This window comes from Corylus avellana, chromosome 5 (assembly GCF_965113065.1).
Source record: "Corylus avellana chromosome 5, dhCorAvel1.hap1.2, whole genome shotgun sequence".
Lineage (NCBI taxonomy): Eukaryota > Viridiplantae > Streptophyta > Magnoliopsida > Fagales > Betulaceae > Corylus > Corylus avellana.
This window is the reverse complement of record NC_142494.1, coordinates 16373477-16383386: the sequence shown is the minus strand read 5'-3', so window position 1 is coordinate 16383386 and position 9910 is coordinate 16373477.

Below are 9910 nucleotides of genomic sequence, written 5' to 3'. Positions count from 1 at the left end.
TGCAATCTGCTTGGACTCTTACAGATCATAAACAAAGAAATGATATAACTTAGGCATCGGAGTGAGACCCGCCGGCATCCCACCTGCGAGTTCTCCTGATGGGCTATTATTTTGCAGGAATTAAAGGAGCGCGAAGACTAACGGAATTGAAGACGCCACGAAGAACATGAAGAACGCGCAGATCTCACCAATCGAAGACTGTTGGACCAAAAAATGCACCAACAAATTTGGCGCTGTCTGTGGGGACAACTATTTGTTCTTACGAAATTAAAATCCGTGATGGTGATCATGCGCTTGGGTGATAACGTCAACCAACTTGGTCTGAATTCGTAATATTTAGGATCATTTATAGCAAGCGGACATCTATGATCATCAATTACGAATTCACATTCAAACGTGATGGATCAACTGCGATGGGGAAAGAATTTGAGACTGTTGGACCAAAAAATGCACCAACAGTTTGGCGCCGTCTATAGGAAACTCAGATCATTATTGTGAATTCCACGAAGCTAATGGACACTACACAGAAGGTGCATTGCTTTAAGGCACCTCATCGAAAAGTTTATCAGGAATGGTAAACTCGTTCAATTCCTGGGAGAGCAAGAAGAGCGGCCCCTCCCAGGGAAAACTATGTCTGAGAAGTGAATTACCATCATTCCCAAGATCATCGGCAACAGGAACATTATTGGAGCAGAAGTTTTGACTGCATAAATTAGGATAGATATCCTCGGGAGAACAAAGCAAGACAGGAAGAGCCCAGAAAAGGGCATGCTCGCCTAGGCCGCGAGCCTCATAACCGAGCAAATATTCCGAAAATCCACACCATAATCGGAAGATTTGCTGGAGGAGGTGAGTCAGGAAAGGTGAGGAAGGCATATGCCCGACTACTAGAAAGCTCCCACGAAGTCTACACCATAGGAAGACCAATGAAGCATGTTGTGCCAAATACTACCTAAATTAATAGATAATATTTAGCTCGTTTTACTCGAAAGTGCACAAGATCAAACGATAGTATAGTGCAACAAGTACGAGATCGATCCCACGAGGATTGTTGATTTTGTTTTAGAATTGATAAAAATATTAATTGGTCACTAAATTAATATTGTGAAAAAAGAAAGAAAAAGATATAAAGATAAATGAAAAGCTAAAGGTAGGGCTTTGATATCCACCACTAATTATACTGAGATAATATAACAATATGCCAATGATCCAATCATATTGTGAATACTTAATGTTTGCCAACCTAAGGGTATGAGTGTCTACTCCTTAAGCTATTGATTTTCCTAAGCAGCGAATTAGGCATGGGTGTCTACTCTAATTCTTTTCTTTCTTAAAGGATTTAGCATGGGTGTCTACTAAGTTGTTCTTTAAGAAAGCATAAATTTGTGGAAATCGACAAACACATGAGGCCTAGGGCATGGGTGACTACTCTCGGTTCCCCATGTTGATTAACTCAAGAACCCAGTGTGGATTTCTTTTGTTACTCTTATTAAACCCAGGACTCGATCATCCAAATTGATTTAATTAACTAGTCCATACCACATGCATATAATGGCCAATCACATACATATGAGGAATTAAAAAAAAAAAAAAAAAACAGGAATTAATCAAGTTAAGCAACTCAATATGATTATCACAAAGGCGCCAATATTAAAATATTAAATAAGCATAATTAGGGCTTCAATCTAGGCTTCCTAAAGAGTTAGTTATACATAATAAAAATAAAAATAAAAAGAAAAAGGGAAAGAAAGAACCGAAAGGTAGCCTCCAATTCCTCTCCTCAAAGTTGTGTCTTTTCCAGGATGATTATTCTCAGGGTTTAGAGGTCTATTTATAGGCTTTAAAAATCCTTATTACACTAGTAAACCTAGAAAATTTGTAGGGTTTAGTCCTATTACAAGTGGGACTTGGAAAACCCTAATATGGATGGAAAGGGAGTCTGGCCGTAGCTCTTTGTTCTCCAACGCACAGGTGCGATCGATCACAGCCCGTGTGTGCTTGATCGCAAGTGCGATCGATCCTAGACCATGTGCGCTCGATCACAAGTGCGATCGATCGCACTAACAGAAACTCCAACTTTTCCCAATTTCTCTCTTTGAGCCCAAACCTTTCAGATTTACTTCCTTATCTTCCAAAAGCATACAAAAGCATGGAAAACACATAAAAGAACTAAAAATAGCATAAATTAACAACACTTAAGGAGTTAACACACATAAGTTTAAGGGCTAAAATATGAATATTTTGGCACTTAACCAAGTAGTCCAGAAGTAGTGCGATGGTGATTGGATTCTCGAATGACGACCATGCGGGTATATCGCTTCCGCATACAAATGCCCTGGTTGTCACACTGACAATGGCAAACCACAATGTCCATCGCATCTTTGTGGATAATGGGAGCTCAGCAGACATCTTGTATTGGTCTGCATTTAAGAAGCTGAATCTGGGATAGGAGAAAGTTGTCCCAACCGACTTTCCCATGATGGGATTCGCAAGGGAACAAGTACAACTAGTCGGATTGATCGAACTACCGATCATGGCTGGATTGTATCCAAGGTAGGTAATGGTGATGATACGTTTTCTATTGATTGACCAACCATTAGCTTACAATGCTATCATCGAAAGAACGGCTCTCAATGAACTGAAAGCCATCACATCAACTTCGCATCTCAAGATGAAGTTCCCAACGGATCACGAAGTGGGGGAAGTAAGAGGCGATCAGCGGACTGCCTGACAATGTTACAATAGCTCTATGAAAGAGTGTCCTAGGACCCCGACCCACAGGAGAGGCTGTAAGGAGGATAAATAGCAATTAAAGGGCGGTGAACCAGTCGGGGATCTTGAGGAATTCTCGGTCGACAAGCCTGACAGGGTCGTCAAAATGAGGTCCCAGCTAGACCTGGCTGTAAAAGAGAAGTTCGTATCTTTCCTCTGCGAGAATTTTGACGTATTTTCCTAGAGTCAAGAGGACATGCCAAGCATATCACCTTCAGTAATGGAGCACAAGTTGAACACCAATCCTAGTTTCAAGCCAGTACAGCAAAGGCGAAGAGGATACTCGGTTGAGAAAAGCAAGGCCGCTACCAAAGAAGTCAAAAAGTTGTGCGAGGCTAGATTCATTAAAGAAATCTAGTACACCACCTGGTTGGCGAACGTGGTGTTAGTAAAAAAGTCAAATGGGAAATGGAGAATGTGTGTCGACTTCACCTATCTCAACAAGGCGTGTCCCAAAGACAACTATCCCTTACCACAGATAGATCAACTTGTTGATTCAACTTCCACGCATGAATTATTGAGCTTCATGGACGAATTCTCAGGGTATAACCTGATATCATTGCACGAGTCCGATCAAGAAAAGATAGCCTTCATGACGGACACAGATCTATACTGTTACCGAGTAATGCCATTCGGATTAAAAAACGCAAGAGCTACATATCAGGGCTGGTCAATAAGATGTTTTGGCAGCAAATTGGGCGGAATATGGAAGTGTATGTGGATGATATGCTGGTAAAGAGCATACAAGCGGCTAGCCACATCACAGACCTAGCCGTGGCGTTCAACACACTAAGGCGCTACGAAATGAAGCTCAATCCTTCCAAATGCGCATTCGGAGTATCCTCGGGTAAGTTCCTTGGATTCATTATCTCCCAGAGAGGAATTGAAGCTAACCACGAAAAGATCAAGGGGATTCTGGACATGCAAGCACCTCAAAGCACAAAGCAGCTTCAACAACTGACGGGAAGGATAGCGGCACTGATAAGCGTCGAATGTTGCACATTCAAGCCCCTTAATTTACATATGTTAATTCCTTAGCATTGTTATTTGTTTGATTTTGTTTTGTTTTTGTGTTTTCAGGTTATAAATCAAGATGCAATTAATTCCATTGATTTTGGGCTTAAAAGCACACTTTGAGAAGACCTAGAAGATATGGTTAAACTTAACCAATCATGGTTAAGTTTAAATCAAATAAAGAAAAGGATTAATTCGGAATTTCTCAAATTGGAGTCAAAATCGGATTGGATTCAATTTTGGATTCTGCATACGTCTCGGTATTTTAGCCATAACTTTCAGCTCAAATATCCGATTGAGGTGATTCAAGCGGCACTGGAAAGCTAACTCAAATTTCTACAAATCATTGTGAAATACCATTTTCCTAATTCGGAGCACCGCATTGCCAAAATCGCCCCGCAAGATAGGAACGCAATTTTCGGTGAATCCTATTCCGATTTGGACTTAAGTTTTCTTTATCCTAATTGGACTTGGACTTAAATCTCCGAAATTTATAGGATTCCTAGGGCTTCTAGGACTCTCCTAAGCCCTATAAATAGGCCTCTAAGCATTGAGAAAAGACACACCGCCTCTTAGAGCAAAATTCAGTAAATTGTCTTTGGAGCTTAGGAGATCATGAGCGGCTAAACCCCTTCGTGGGGTGTTGATGTAACCCTATCCAAGCATAATGGTTTGATTGTATTTAATTTCTAAATTTTTAATTAATGCATGTTGATTGTATAACTATGAGGATTGCTACAATTGATTTATGTTCTTCATATTAAATGCAATTGTTCTTCAATTTCAATATCAATATTTGTGAAATTCTTCTCTTGTCTTAGAAAGTATTTTACTTTTATTGAAATCAAATCATTCTTGTTTTCTGTGATTATGAGGATGATGGTTATACAATGGGTTTAATTGACATATGATCAATAGGATTTGATAGGCCATGCCTAGGGAAGACGGATTGTACTACACCCTAGTTTAGTGTAATTTAGGTCTACAGTCCGTGCCAACCGAAGATGGGTTACACTTATTCATTGATTGTATGTATCCTATTAAAGAATTTGATAATTTATACCTAGGAAAGACGGGTCGTACCGCATCTTAGTGGTTAGGTGGACGATCCGTGCCAACCGAAGATAGATTATGCTTATTCTTTAATAAGGTAGTTTCTTGTTTATTTATAACATGCATAAAATGAATTTCTGGGATTAATTATGATTAGCCATTGTTGTGCGGATAGAGGTGAAGTCAATACCCTACACTCTCTCTCTTATTTTTAATCTCTTTTATTTTCATGCACTTTAGTTTTTAAAGAAAATCAAATCAATTCTCCTTTTTAATTAAGTTAATTTTGATCTTTTGAATTTTGATAATAAAACCCCTGCAGTCCTTGAGGTTCGACACCCTCTCTATAGCCGTATCCTGCAAAGATTCGTCCTATTGCGAGTGGTTATTTTTATAATTGATATTTTTTGTTACAAAAATACCGCATCAATTTTTGGCGCCGTTGCCGAGGACTGCTTAACGGTTTTATTGTCACAATTTAAGGATTGATTTTAGCTTAATAATTCATTTTTCTGCTAATTTTAATTCTGTTTGTGTTTTGTTTTTGTTTTATTTTAGAATTTGCAAACAGGTCCGTAGCTGCCTTCACTGTGACTACGATCGAGCGCAGGTCGCGTGCGATCGAGCGCATGTACGCACTCCACCTTTTGCGCTCGATCCCTCCACTCCTGTGCTCACACCTATCTGCGGCAGTAGGCTCGAGCGTACTCTGCCATGCGATCGAGCGCATTAGCAGTAGTCGGCTTCCAAATTTCCAGGGCACCTAAAGGCCGTTTGTGAGTTTTTTTTTTTTTTTTTTTTTTTTGTTATTTTATGTTCATTATATTAGTTTAGTTCATGTGGGGAGGCATTCCAACACCCCATGGACCATGTTCATATTGCTATAGTCCTTATCATTATATTAGAGATTGTCCTACAACGGGACAATTTTCTAATTATTCTTATGAGCATATGAACATACCGTTCTCTAGACCGAGGAATGGCCATTATTCTGATTCCTATAGCCCGGCGTGGAGCAACCAGTCTAATCTTTCGTGGCAAACTCAAGCTCCTGGGAATTATGCTCCACAACGTCATGAACTGTACCATCAGGCATATCCTCAATTCAATGGTCAATCCTATTCTCCTCCATATCAAGCAAGTCCACAACAGATATACCAAACCGAACCACCTCCTCCGATGGGTTCTGACTTTCAAGAATATCAAGAAGAGCCATCTCCCATCTACTGGCCTTCACAACAACAATACAGGCCGCACAACCTCCCTCAGATTCTAATTTTGAGGCTCGGATACTAAAAATGATAAGTGAGCTAACGGGTGAGATAAAGCAGACGGTGAAATCTCAACAGGAACTTTATACTCCTCAATTCTTCGCCGAGATAGACGCCAGGATGGAAGCTCATGTTGAACAAATCATCAACCACCTCAATAGGATGGAAGAAGAAGAGCTTCAAAGTCACCCAGTGGCCATTCCTGATGAAAACTACATGGAGGAAGAGAGTACTTTGTGTCATGAGCAAGCTATCACCACATTGAGGAGTGGAGAGGTGGTTGGAAACCACGTGGAAGAAAGGAAGGAGGAGCCAAAGGAGGAGCCAAAGGAGGAGCAAATTGAGGTCCCACAGGATCTACATCGGGAAAAAAGCAAGGAAGCGAGCACTGAGGCTTCTTCACCATCACCTCCTATTCCTGAGATGCCATATGAGCCTCGAGCCCCTATTCAAGGTAATATGAAATCTTCATTTTTAGGGACAGATGACACTATCCCGGTCATTATTTCTTATGACTTACCAAGAGGCCAGGTGGGTAGTCTGTTAGGGCAGTTAGACGAGGAAAAAGAGACCATCGAGGTAGAAAAACTCCCCAAGTATTCTCCCCATTTTATTCCAATTCATGATTCCTTTTCGGATGAGAAATTGTTTGGAAATACTCAGAAGGATCTACCTCGATATGCTGACGTTTGGAATTACCCATTTGTGGGTAAAATTTATTCTCTTTGGTCCAAGAGAAGAAAAGATTGGTGCTTCAAATTTAAACTTAAGGGTCCGAGAATACTGTGCCAATCAAGGATGTGGATTCCGTTGACTTGGCGGATTCCATATATTTTGACTAGATGAGTCAGTTTCATAAGATCGAGTGTAGGCCCTGTGCGCTCGACTCCTCATTCCACCAGGGCATATGATCTCCATCCAAGTTTATTTTATCCATTGTTGCTTCATTCTTTGTTTATCTTTTTACAACAATGTGTGCACTTGATTGGTATTTGGTTGGAGTATCACTTTGTTTTTCAGGACATGTGTTTTTGCATACAAGTTTGGGGGTATGATATGCCCACATCTGCTCATTCAGGTATTTCTGTACTCTTGATCTTATTCTTTAGTTCTATACATACATTGGGGACAATGTATGATTCAAGTTTGGGGGTATGGAAAAACAAAACACGGTCCATTTTTGTTGTTATGTCATTCTTAAGCATATGGTTGAGCTTTGATTTTGGTTTAAATTTCATTGATAGGCTTAAAGTTATGAACACATGATCATATGACTTAGGGATTTTAAGTCTTGTTACTTACTTTTGGCAACATGAGATGCTTCTTGTTTCAATTTAAATCTATCTTGAGCACACTAGCACATGTCTGTGAGGTATGAATTTTGAGACCAATTATGTTTGTTTTCAATGTTTTGAATTATGTTGGGTGACATATTGGATGAATAACTTTGGCATGATATATATGTATAAAATAAAAGAAAAAAATAAAAAATAAAAATAAAAATTCAAGTTTGAATTTTTCACTGAGTAACCGGACCTCTTGCCTCATTAAGCAGTGAGTGTTCGCGTCAAAAAGTGAAATTTTTTTTTGGGTTGATTAATAAAATGGCTAGCTTAGCTTCGTAGCCTTTTTGACTCGAGTTAGTAAGTCCTTAGGGGTGTCTTTACACCTAGTGCCCTAAAGCCATTTGGTTTGGGAGATATTGGCCTAACACTCGATACATGGGTCAACTAGAAAGCTTAAGGGAGCTAAGCATTGCAAAGCCTACAACAAGAAAAAAGAAAAAAGAAAAAAGAAAAAAAAAATGTATGCCTTGGTTGTTTCATTTGATATGAAGTCCAATAAATTCTGAGATGTTGATTCATTCATACTGGAATTATTTTGAAGCCTCATGATTATGTGTTAGTTCACTTTGCACTAATTGAAATTTATGTATCTCAATCTGCCATTTGTAAGTGATTTGACTTATAAATTCCTTGGAATTTTGAAAATGAAGTTTATAATTTTAAGCTTGCTAATGAATGAGAACCATTATTTTTGTGATACTTTATCCTTTTGAATGACATAATGATGACAATGTTTGTGGGTATCATTTCTGGAAAACCCTCACGAGACTTCACTCGTCCTCTAGGGAATGCCTAGGAGTTTAAAAGGCTTGTTGCATATGCTAAATGCAATCGTACATCCCACGAAAGATGGACTTATCTTTTTCTTTTTCAGTTTATTTTCTGTTTTGTATTGCTAAGGGACTAGCAATATGTAAGTTTGGGGGTGTGATAAGCGTCGAATGTTGCACATTCAAGCCCCTTAATTTACATATGTTAATTCCTGAGCATTGTTATTTGTTTGATTTTGTTTTGTTTTTGTGTTTTCAGGTTATAAATCAAGATGCAATTAATTCCATTGATTTTGGGCTTAAAAGCACACTTTGAGATTCAATTTTGGATTCTGCATACGTCTCGGTATTTTGGCCATAACTTTTAGATCAAATATCCGATTGAGGTGATTCAAGCGGCACTGGAAAGCTAACTCAAATTTCTACAAATCATTGTGAAATAGTATTTTCCTAATTCGGAGCGTCGCATTGCCAAAATCGCCCCGCAAGATAGGAACGCAATTTTGGGTGAATCCTATTCCGATTTGGACTTAGGTTTTCTTTATCCTAATTGGACTTGGACTTAAATCTCCGAAATTTATAGGATTCCTAGGGCTTCTAGGACTCTCCTAAGCCCTATAAATAGGCCTCTAAGCATTGAGAAAAGACACACCGCCTCTTAGAGCAAAATTCAGTAAATTGTCTTTGGAGCTTAGGAGATCATGAGCGGCTAAACCCCTTCGTGGGGTGTTGATGTAACCATATCCAAGCATAATGGTTTGATTGTATTTAATTTCTAAATTTTTAATTTATGCATGTTGATTGTATAACTATGAGGATTGCTACAATTGATTTATGTTCTTCATATTAAATGCAATTGTTCTTCAATTTCAATATCAATATTTGTGAAATTCTTCTCTTGTCTTAGAAAGTATTTTACTTTTATTGAAATCAAATCATTCTTGTTTTCTGTGATTATGAGGATGATGGTTATACAATGAGTTTAATTGACATATGATCAATAGGATTTGATAGGCCATGCCTAGGGAAGACGGATTGTACTACACCCTAGTTTAGTGTAATTTAGGTCTACAGTCCGTGCCAACCGAAGATGGGTTACACTTATTCATTGATTGTATGTATCCTATTAAAGAATTTGATAATTTATACCTAGGAAAGACGGGTCGTACCGCATCTTAGTGGTTAGGTGGACGATCCGTGCCAACCGAAGATAGATTATGCTTATTCTTTAATAAGGTAGTTTCTTGTTTATTTATAACATGCATAAAATGAATTTCTGGGATTAATTATGATTAGCCATTGTTGTGCGGATAGAGGTGAAGTCAATACCCTACACTCTCTCTCTTATTTTTAATCTCTTTTATTTTCATGCACTTTAGTTTTTAAAGAAAATCAAATCAATTCTCCTTTTTAATTAAGTTAATTTTGATCTTTTGAATTTTGATAATAAAACCCCTGCAGTCCTTGAGGTTCGACACCCTCTCTATAGCCGTATCCTACAAAGATTCGTCCTATTGCGAGTGGTTATTTTTATAATTGATATTTTTGGTCACAAAAATACCACATCAGGCACTAAATCAGTTTGTCTCCCGTTCAACCGACAAATGCCTTCCTTTCTTCAAAATTTTGAAGAAGGCCTTCTTCCGGAGTTCGGATTGCGACAAAGCTTTCTAGGAGTTGAAGA